Genomic DNA, 10,337 nt, shown 5'->3' with positions numbered 1-10,337 from the left:
GCAGAGGATGAGTGGGTAGCCTGCTAGGAATCTCATCCGTTGCACATGCAGGGCTCATTCGTTTTAGATGTGGCCTGGAGATGTCAATGGCGTGGATGAGCTAGTTTCACGTTGTATGTTCACAAAATTAAGAAGATTATCAAGTGTTCCAAGCCTGATCTGAGATACCACTTGTTTCCAATAATAAGAAGCGGGGTGCCAGTGATGAAGCAGAAGGCCGATCTTTAAGTTGATCGATCGGGGCATGCCGGGGAAAAGGCAGTTGTACATACACAATTAAGAAGCTATGCTGTGGTTTGGCTGTAAAGACGCTTGAAAAGTCTGATGTCCTCAATGTAATGGTCCTACATCTTATTAGGTCCCTTCAGGGAGAAGAGAGAAAGGTCTGGCAGGAGACGAGAGGCGCCGGCTGACAAGCACGTCTCGCCCGTGGCAGACAGACGTTGGTCTCTGAAAGACTGAAACCGCTTTGCGTTTGCAGATTCTTTTTCCAAAGCAAATGAGTTTGGTAATTGTTCTCTTCTCCATACCATGCCACATATGCAGTGTGCAGAGCAGCACCAGATTTCTCGCCTCTCGGGCAGGACTCAAGAGGAAAGGAAATGGTTAAAAGAAAAACAGCGAAACGAAAGAGGTGGCTTCTCTCTTTCGGTAGCTCAGGGTAGTAGCTGGCGCGTCCCGGGGCCGCCAGCTCTGCACCACCGTACTTGGATGTGAGAAGCAAACAGACGGTTGGCGCCGAATGTTTCTGCTGCTCACGGTCAATTCAAGCACATGCGGTGCACGCCTCGGGGCCCCTCCGCGCCTCTACCTCGGACCTCGCTCTCATTGAGCCGGGGTCGATCGAGTCCCAGCCGCGATAGCCGTCGAGCTCACGGTGACGGGATCACGAAGTCGGACTCGGATCATACGGAGAAATAAAGGACCTAGGTAAGGGCGAGAGGCGCCGGCGCGGCGCTCACGCACATCGCCGCTACGAACGGAAGATGTCCGGCCAAAGACGTGAACCGATGGGAGGTGACGGCGGCCACGCAGTCAAAACTCGGCTCGACGACGACGACCGGCCCTATTTATTTATTGGAAGGCCGGCTCGCCCAGCCCGTGTCCAGGACAGGTTGGTTGGAAGAAGTCCGGCGGAGCCAAGAGAACTCAAGAGGCCCATGGCAGCACGTGGAGCTGGGACGGAGGAGGAGAGGCAGCTCTGCCCAACAACGAGGAGGAAGAAGGCGGTGAGAAGTGCTGTGTTGGGCCTGTCGATTTAGTTTGGTCCCGTACCTTGTCATCTCCTTCCTTGAGGCTCCAGTCATGGTCGACATGATGAAAGCCTTCAGCAACACACTCTTATATAACAGACACAGCCACTTATTATAAGACGAGAACTCCAGCAGATACAGCATACAGGCATACAGCATCAACCAGGAAGCCACAGTTCGTTTTACCTCAAGTACCTGTTATTTCTTCCAACTTCTATCCCCCCAATCGAAAACAACACAGTACATACATACTACATATCACGAAAACCAGCTCTGCATTTCTCGCCTGGTGCGGCACACGCTCCCCACTTCGTCCACTCCACGAGCGCCCCCAAAAAACGGAAACCGTGGGCACAGACCACGAAGAGACCCTCGGCGAGGAACCAACGAGAGAGGCGAGCCACTCACCAGGCCAGCAAAGAGCAAACACAAGAACACCAGCGACCGTGACACACAGAAACAAGAAGCCCATCGCAAAGGGCACAGAGACATACGGGGTATCAGTAGGATTTACGGGAGGCGGATGCCGGTTCGTCCGTGCGGCGCGGCGGATTTCAGTCAGTCGCGGTGGAAGACGAGCAGCGCGACGCAGCGGCAGATGATGCGGAGCCGCGCCCGGTGCTCCTTCACGGCCCTGCGGAGGCCACCACTGCTGGTGCTGGTGGCCCCGCCGCGCCTCCCCCGCCGCTGGCTCCGCACGACGACCAGCTCCATCCTGCCTCGAGCTAGCGCAGCCGCGAAGCGGAAAAAAATGCCTGGACGCGCCGCGCCGGGGACGGGGACGACTGGGCAGCGGATGCCGGGCCCCGGAGCGTCCGAGGCGAGAACCAACGAGATCGCCCGGGCTGGTCAGCTGGATCCCAGCTACACGACGGCCGGACGCAAAGCGCGCTTGGGCCGGTGGCGCTCCGCGTTCGCTCCTGCCGTGCTTATATAGGAGCAGTACACTCCTCCTGGTCCTGGGTTGCACGCGCGGCGACGGTTGGCCGGTGGGAGCGATGCTGGGAATGGTTCAATGTAGGTCGCGCTAGGTGCGGTCCACTCCACTCCTTGCGCAGCCACGGCAACGTACTCCCTGGCTGTGCCTGCACGCGCGACGACTTGACCGCGCTCGCTTTGCACACGCGGGCAGTTCAGTGCGGTTGCGCCAACCTCTACTCGAACCACCCGGATCAGTACGTCAAAAAAACTGCAAGTCGGGTTGTTATGCGAGTTAACCTGGACCATCCGTCCGGGGCGATGCCTTGATCCTTGCGATTCCCGGGAGACGGCGCTTAGGCGGTTTCGACCCGTGTGACGTGTGCGAGCTGCGAGCTGCGAGCTCTGGCCGATGGTCCCCGCCGGTGGCCGGCGCCCGGGCGGTATGGACGGGGCCGTCCGGCCGCCGGCCTGACCTCGGTCATCGCCGCTTCGCCGGGGCCGGACGGCATCGTATCGCGAGCCGCCAGCTTACCTTTCGTGGGTTTGCAAATGCTGCTTCCTCTGACCGTCTTGACCCAGGAGCAAAGAATCTTTCGCTCGGTGGTGTAGTGCAAAGCACTGCAATCGTCTGACTAGCATCATCGACGTCGTCCGGGAAAACTCGCTGCAGCTCTGCCTCGCAAAAAGTTTGTGGTCTCATATCAAAATGCAGCACTTGTTTAGATGCATAAAGTTTTGCCTGTAAAACACTGTAGCACTTTCATTTGTATTTGATAATTATTGTCTCGCCATAGGTTAACTAGGCTCAAAAGATTCGTCTCGCAAATTATAGACAAACTGTGTAATTAGTTATTTTGTTTAGCTACATTTAATACTTCATGCATGCGTTCAAACATTCGATGTGATGGGGAATCTTGTAAAGTTTTGGAATTTTGAAAACATTTAAACAAGGGGATAATGTAGAGTGATGTCTGATATTCTGATACAGATCGACTTGCCAGGGATCGGCAGTCATTTCAAGAAAGGTTTTTCCCATGGGTTTCTATTGGCTGTTCGATCCTGAGGTAATTACTGTGCTGATCTGTGCATGCATGATCGTCCATCCCGGCCGGGCGAGCATGGATACATGCATGGTATGTACCCAGGCTGCCGACGCTGCTTGGCCGCTGGCGGCTGGCATCTGCAGATCGGCTTGATCTGACACCGTGAATCACCTGTACCACGCCACGATCCACCTCGCAGGCTCGCAGCTATATTGGCGCGCAAGCCAGTTGACCCAAACCTAGCTTGGGGTGCCCTGCCGTTAACGTTGGCGGAACAAAGCCACATGGATCCGTTTTTAAATTCCGGTCAAAACAACCGCTAGCTGTTGATATGTAGACTGAAACTAATAACTGGCCTATAAAATTTCGAGTCAAAGCCTCTAAACCTGGGGGCCATGACAGACTTGCAGCTTCGCTGATTAGTCAACGATCGCTTCGTCTGAGGATGAAGATTTAGGCCGTCATGGTGAGGATCCGATTCCGATCGAGGTTCTTGCTAATCAAACCTACTTAATTGTCAGGTACCGAGCGTCATGTTCATGGATTATGAGAAGTTCAGAACGCCATGGGCCATGGCATTCAAAAGTGCAAACTGGTCATATGCATCATCAACAATAATATGCAAATTAAATGTGCAGCTATGGCGTTGTGGTTCGCTTCAGTCATTTTGGCTTTTTCTTCAGAAAAGGTACCAAATGCTTGGAGTTTCTGCAGATAGATGCCGATCGAACAAATGGCGATCGAGTGGTATACACATGTCTGTACGACTCGATGCAGATCGGCAGAAGATATCAGTGAACGGGTTCAAGTTAGTCTTGAGGACATTGTTTAGACTTTAGAGAGAGCTCATTGTCCTAAGTCCTAATAAGTAATAACTCTCCATGATCTTTCGAACCGTCGACAGAAACTAAGATTATGTATGTATGCCTACATGTGGCTAGGGATGGTAATGGGCCATGGCCCTAGTGGTCTCTTCACAGCCCAACAAGACCTTTAAATTTTTTAGCTTAAAATTATACTCCCTCCATTCACTTTTGATAGCTATATTTCAAAAACTCAAATGTTCATAAATGATAGCTATATTTGCTATTGGCATGGGATGTGGCAATAAGTAGCATTAGTAACGAGGAGTTTCCAGTTAAAGCATTGGAGGACCAACAAAAAAATTCGTGTTGCATTTATTATATGATAAGTAAGGTTATTTTCCTTGGTCATTGTGTCAAGGTGAAATATAGCTATCAAAAGTGAATGGAGGGAGTATAAGATTAGAGTCCGGCCCTTTTAAGACCCGGCTCTTGGATTTTCTAGTTCAAAATGTTGGGCCCTTTACCACCCCTACATGTGGCCTAACAAAACCCTGGCGGAGATCTCTCTGTATCTCCAGTGAATCAGAATGATTCACGAGGCATTATATAGTTCACAAATTTTGGAAGCATTGTGTCCCCCAGATCGAACTCGAGTCAAAGGGTCCCGGCCGCAAGTTGCCAAACTGCATCTTTGTGCTTTGGACTGGCATGCAGCTGATCACTCTAGAGACGTGGCATATATTACCACATTAAAATGAGGTGCGTTACTATTATATAAAAGCTAGCTGACAACTAAGCAATACAAAGTCTTCTCTTAAAAAATGTGGCAAAGCGAAGGTCCATCTCATTTCTCTCCCCTATATATGTAGGCACATAAGCACTTGCCCATTGGCAAACAGTGAAGGATTCAACTCAACACATACACAGTCTGCCCACTATTAAGAGGAAGCCCCTCCTAGTCTTGACAGCCAATGATGAACAAGGCGGAGCAGCGAGACAAGAGAAGAGTAGCCGGAGCGGCATTGGTAGAATGTTGAAAGAGCAGAAGTCGAGGCTGTACATCATTCGAAGATGCGTCGCTATGCTTCTCTGCCATCGCGACTGATCACTGCATTCTGTTCTCGTCACAGATCCATTTTTTTTTTCTGGTTTCTAGCGCCAGAATATAGGATCAGCAATTCTTTGGTGTGCATACTTTCTTTAGGAAGCTTTGATGTAAATGTTGTTGGCTGTTATTTATCTTGTTTTCTTTCACCCTTTAACATAAAGTTTTTTGACCTTCTTGGTCGGTTCTGAAATTCCTGTTGTGTATCTGAATGACCACTCAAAGGATAAACGCAGAGCTCTCTCACTGAGCGAGCATTCGGCATTCGTAGTATGCTCCGCTAATTCTACGCCAAGATCTAAATAGTGCCCATCTGAACTTATCTCTGCACGGCTGTATTGAATCTGTCATTGTATTTTTTAACTGCAATGTTTCGGGTGCTAGTCAATGTGTATATGGATTCTGAAAGATCAATGAACTAAAAGACACCATACCAGCCTTTTGTACTGTAAAACCGAAGGTGCATCCCTATAATCTCTACTAAGAATATGTACTTCGACAATAAAAAAAATTGTTTGGACTTCCTTGAAGTTTTGGTTCACACTGAAAGTTGATCCAAGAGTCTAATATTCCTCTAACAGACTAACACTAGAATTTGGTCTTGACCACAGGCCGTAAATTATTTACTGCACCGAGAAAGAACCGTGCTATATTTGAGCTGCTAATTTAACGATGAGACAAATGTCATGGACTAAAATGATTAGCTATAAAAAAAATGCCCCGACGCGCTTCATTGGAGTCATAAAAAATGCACTTCATTGTCTTGTTTCTTTTTTGGCAAATTGCAAAGCTTAATTTGAGTAACAGTCATCTTTGCTCTAAAGGCCGCCTTTTCGTCAGAGCGAACAAGGCTGGCTGCTTTTCGAGATTTTAGTTTCCCTTGCGTGAAAAAACCAAATTCAGCGACGCAGCTTGAGATGGCGCGGAGCCGCGGCAGCCGCTTAGACCTCGCCTCGCCATCTCCTCCTTTACGAGAATTTTTCGATACTAACCGTGGCCGCGAAACACCAACACCATGCCCGCGCCGACGCACCACGCACGGGAGCAGCCGGCCACGTCAGGAAAGAAGAAGAAAGGAGAAGAGAAGAGGCCTTGCCGACGCACGCACGGCGGCACGGGCACACGACCAGAGCATGAAAGCACGAGCAGGTTGCCGCCAAAGCGGCAATGGCCTTGTGGGCGGCGAGCGCCTGCCGGGCTCGGTGATGCCGGCACCACCTGCTGCCTGCTGTCCCCTGCGCTTATCAACCTGATGCCGCCGCGCGCACCGGCGCACCGCGCACGGCCCGTGGAAAGGAAAGCGTGCGCCTGGTCGCTTCGGCACTCGGGTACTGGTTGGTTCGGGGAAGGTCCCGCTCCCCATCCGCAGCTGCGCAGAGGCGCGGACAGTCCAGGTACAACTACCCCGGCCGCACCGTACGAGGACGTACGAGGAATTTGGCCGGCGCGACGGCGGGTTCCCCGGCGGACGCGCCAACAACCTCTCGGATCGATCAACCGGGGGCGGCGCTCCGACATGCGCGCGCGGACCCAGATGATCCGAGCGAGGTAACCCCAGCGCGGACGTCCGCTGCCTGATCACGATTTGGACCGTGCCGCGGCGAAAGCGAGAGCGGTGTGGCCGGCCGGCCACGCTTGCTGGCTGGTCATCGCCGGTGCGTCGTGCGGCGAGCCATTGACGTTTCTTGGGAGATTTGCGAATACTTCCTGTCTGCTCGCGTCACCTGGATACAGGAGCAAAGGAACTTTCTTCCGAGGATCTCGAGTGCGAGTGCAGGTTAGTAGGCTAAGCAATTTAATCATGGGGACTTTTATCATGAGGATCGGAGTCGCTAAGCTTCGCTTATCTGGCGGGGATTGGCGTCTCTTGTCGATGCTAACTTTGTCAGAGAAGGTCGGTACATCGATCCATTCCTGTATGGGGGCAAGATCCGATCCGACGATCTGAGGTACGGCTGCAGTGTGATCCATTACATTGAAGACCTGCATTTGCAAGGTTCAGGGCATCGAGACGACCGAGGACGAGACTTGCTTATGAAGGTAAAGGTTAACCAAGCTCAAACATCGCAGGTTACTCGTCTACGCGATTGAGACGTTCGCTACATCGGCACCCAAGCCAGTTGAGTTGACTGAAAACCTTGGAGGACACAAACGCTAACGTTGGCAGAACAAAGGCGCGGCCATCTATGCTGGTCAAACGGAAGCTGGCGGTCGAATGGTTGATGCAATCGGAAACCATTAGCTGTCTTGAAGTATTCATTCAGTCAAAGTGCCTAAACTTGGAGGTAACACAAACGAAATGCGCAGCTGCAAATGCAAGGCTCTCTCTGGTTATTCAGCCATTGTTACTTCATCTGAAGATAGATGGTTCCGACGATCATCATGTTGAGGATCAGAAGCTTTGGCAATTCGACCCGCCCAAACCCCAAAAAGAAGAGAGAAGAGTCCTTGGTTGTTGAAATCTGCGTCCCAGTCATAGGTGTCATAAATAACAGTGCAGTGGAATTCGTAAAATCTATAGGATCATGTGGTCACATGCGTGATCTCCGATCTGTGGTCACAAATCGTTAGCAACTTTTTTCTAAAAAAAAAGAATGAGAAACGCGAGGAGTGACCGCAAATAGTGAAATGGATACTGAAATATACTGTTGTGCACATGTCTGTACAACTCGATGCAAATGTATAGCACGGTGAGATCGTTGATAGTCTAAGCAAGCCTTGGGAAGCATTATTTAAGGGAATCTTATGATCCCAACCCATCAGGATCTTCCAAACTCTGACAGAAACTAAGATATGTATGCCCAGGGCCAGACATGGCCAAGTTGATGTCAGAGAAGCATGGATGTTTAGGCCATTAAATGAAGCTCAGAGATGTGCGTCTCCTGGGAATCAGAACGATCCATGAGGCATCATGGACTCATGGTCCACAAATTTTAGATACATTGCCACCCTAGAACTTGCATAAAAGTTCGCCCGAGTGCAACTTGTCAAGTTTAACTGCAGCATGTGTTTTGAGAAGTGTGCTGCGACATCGAACTGGACTGAGGGGGTGTTTGGTTCCAAAAGCTAAATTTTAGACCATATCACATCAAAAAAGAATCTTAGTATTTAGAAGTATTAACTGAAGTCTAATTACAAAACTAATTGCAGAATCCTGGAGCTAAACTGCGAGACAAATCTAATGATGTATATTAATCCATAATTAGCGGATAGTTACTGTAGCATCACTGTAACAAATCATGAATTAATTAGGCTCATTAGATTCGTCTCATGAATAAGCACCCAACTGTCAAAAAAATTGTATAAACATATTTTATTTGATACTCATAAATGGTAAGATTTATTTTGATGTAACAGTGGTTAAAAAAACTGATGGAAACAAACAGGTCTAAATATGTCAGTATCACAAGCTTACGAGTTACAACTAAGCAATAGGAGGCCTTCTCTTCTTTAGAAAAAATCCCCCCCCCCCCCCCCCCGGTTCTTGCCGTATATATAGGTGCACCAGATGCTAGGACAAAGACCGCCCGCCAATGAAGCAGAAACACTTAGCCATTTAATATAGCAAAAGAATAGACTGGCTCAACAAAGGCCTGCCCGTTCCTTGCGAGAAACACCCTGATTTCACATCCAGGATGAAAAATGCCATGAGCCAAGGGAAGAATGGTTGTGGCCTTACCAGTGTAACACCTGACTCGCGGACAGTCTGCTCGGGACCGGCGGACAGTCCGCCAGACAACGCCCAGATATTTATCTGGATGGTCGTGGGACCCACCTGTCATTCCTCTCTTCCTCCTCACTTCGTCCAGAGCCGAGCGGAGCTCGAGCGCTCGCGCCGTCGTCGCCCCCTTCCGTCGATCTCCCTCCTCCGGCCACCAAACCTCGATTCCTCGCGCGGGAACCTTCCTCGGCACCTCCTCCACCTTCCCAAACCCCTAGACCGGCTTCTTACGGCCGGAATCACCCCCGCCACCACCGGTCACCATTGGAGGTGCTTGAAGCTTTGCTCCACCGTCGATCCGCCTCTCCGGTCGTCCTCCGTTCGAACCAACCGCGGGAATGGATTCGTGGTGAGTTCCCCGTGCTCTCCGGTCTTTTTCCCCTTCCGTGGTGTGTCGCCGGCGCCGGTGAACAGCCGCCGCCGTCGCCGCCGCACTTGCTGCCGCCTGTGGCGCGGGTCAGAAGTTATGTATCGCGGACGGTCCGCCTGGGAGGTGCGGACAGTCCGCCGGTCAGACTAGATTTCGTCCAGAGACGTTGTTGTCTCTGGTGGTTTAGCATAGGTGTATTGCGGACGGTCCGCCGTGAAACTTGAAGTTGGTCCAGAGACGGTGTCTCTGGTGGGGTTCGCAGGATTGAACTGCGGACAGTCCGCTATTGGAGAGCGGACTGTCCGCAGTACAGTCTAGGATTTGGTCCAGAGACGTTGCCGTCTCTGGTGGATTGAATACGTGAACTGCGGACGGTCCACCAAGGGGGGCGGACAGTCCGCATGTAGGATTAGAAATTGTTCCAGAGACGTTGTTGTCTCTGGTGGGTCGGTAGAATGGAACGGCGGACGGTCCGCCACTTGGGCGCGGACAGTCCGCAGGGTATTCCAGTTGAAGTAAAATAGTTACATCATTGAGCTGCACTCATTTATTTCATATGCATACGTGTAGCATCCGCAGCTGAGGGCGCCGTATTTGAGGTGATTGCGGCACCGCCGGAGCAGCCGACACAAGCCCAGGAGGAGAGGTGTGAGCACCCGGCCCAAGGCCCGTCTGACTCCAGTTCTGTGCAGCAGCCCGAAGGCAAGCCCCGGTGCACATCCTATTAATTTTAGTTATGACACCTAGATATTTATTTATTACTTGTGCATTATGTTTAGGAGTTGTTTGAAACCCTAGTTGCATGAACCCTAGGTTCTCTTGAGTTGTACTAGTATGTATAGGACGATAGAAATGCTATGCTAGATAGGGTTCGGTAGAAGTCGAGTAATTCTTGGTTACTCGCGAGATATAGGATGGTTTATGTTTCCAGATATGAGTTACTAAATATGGATGAAAGTCTTGGAAAGAAAGAAAGAATAGAATCTGAGACCGGGCGGAAGAGATGTAGTTCCGCCAGTGTCGGTTAAGGACCGAGCCGTTGTTGGCCCTGCTGATCATGTTTGAACTGTACTAACCGCATGCCGGGAGTAGGAGGTAGTCGAAACCGGTAAGCCGAG

The sequence above is a fragment of the Panicum virgatum genome, chromosome 5N (assembly GCF_016808335.1).
Source record: "Panicum virgatum strain AP13 chromosome 5N, P.virgatum_v5, whole genome shotgun sequence".
Lineage (NCBI taxonomy): Eukaryota > Viridiplantae > Streptophyta > Magnoliopsida > Poales > Poaceae > Panicum > Panicum virgatum.
The sequence above is the reverse complement of the archived record's forward strand: the minus strand, read 5'-3'. Positions refer to the sequence as shown.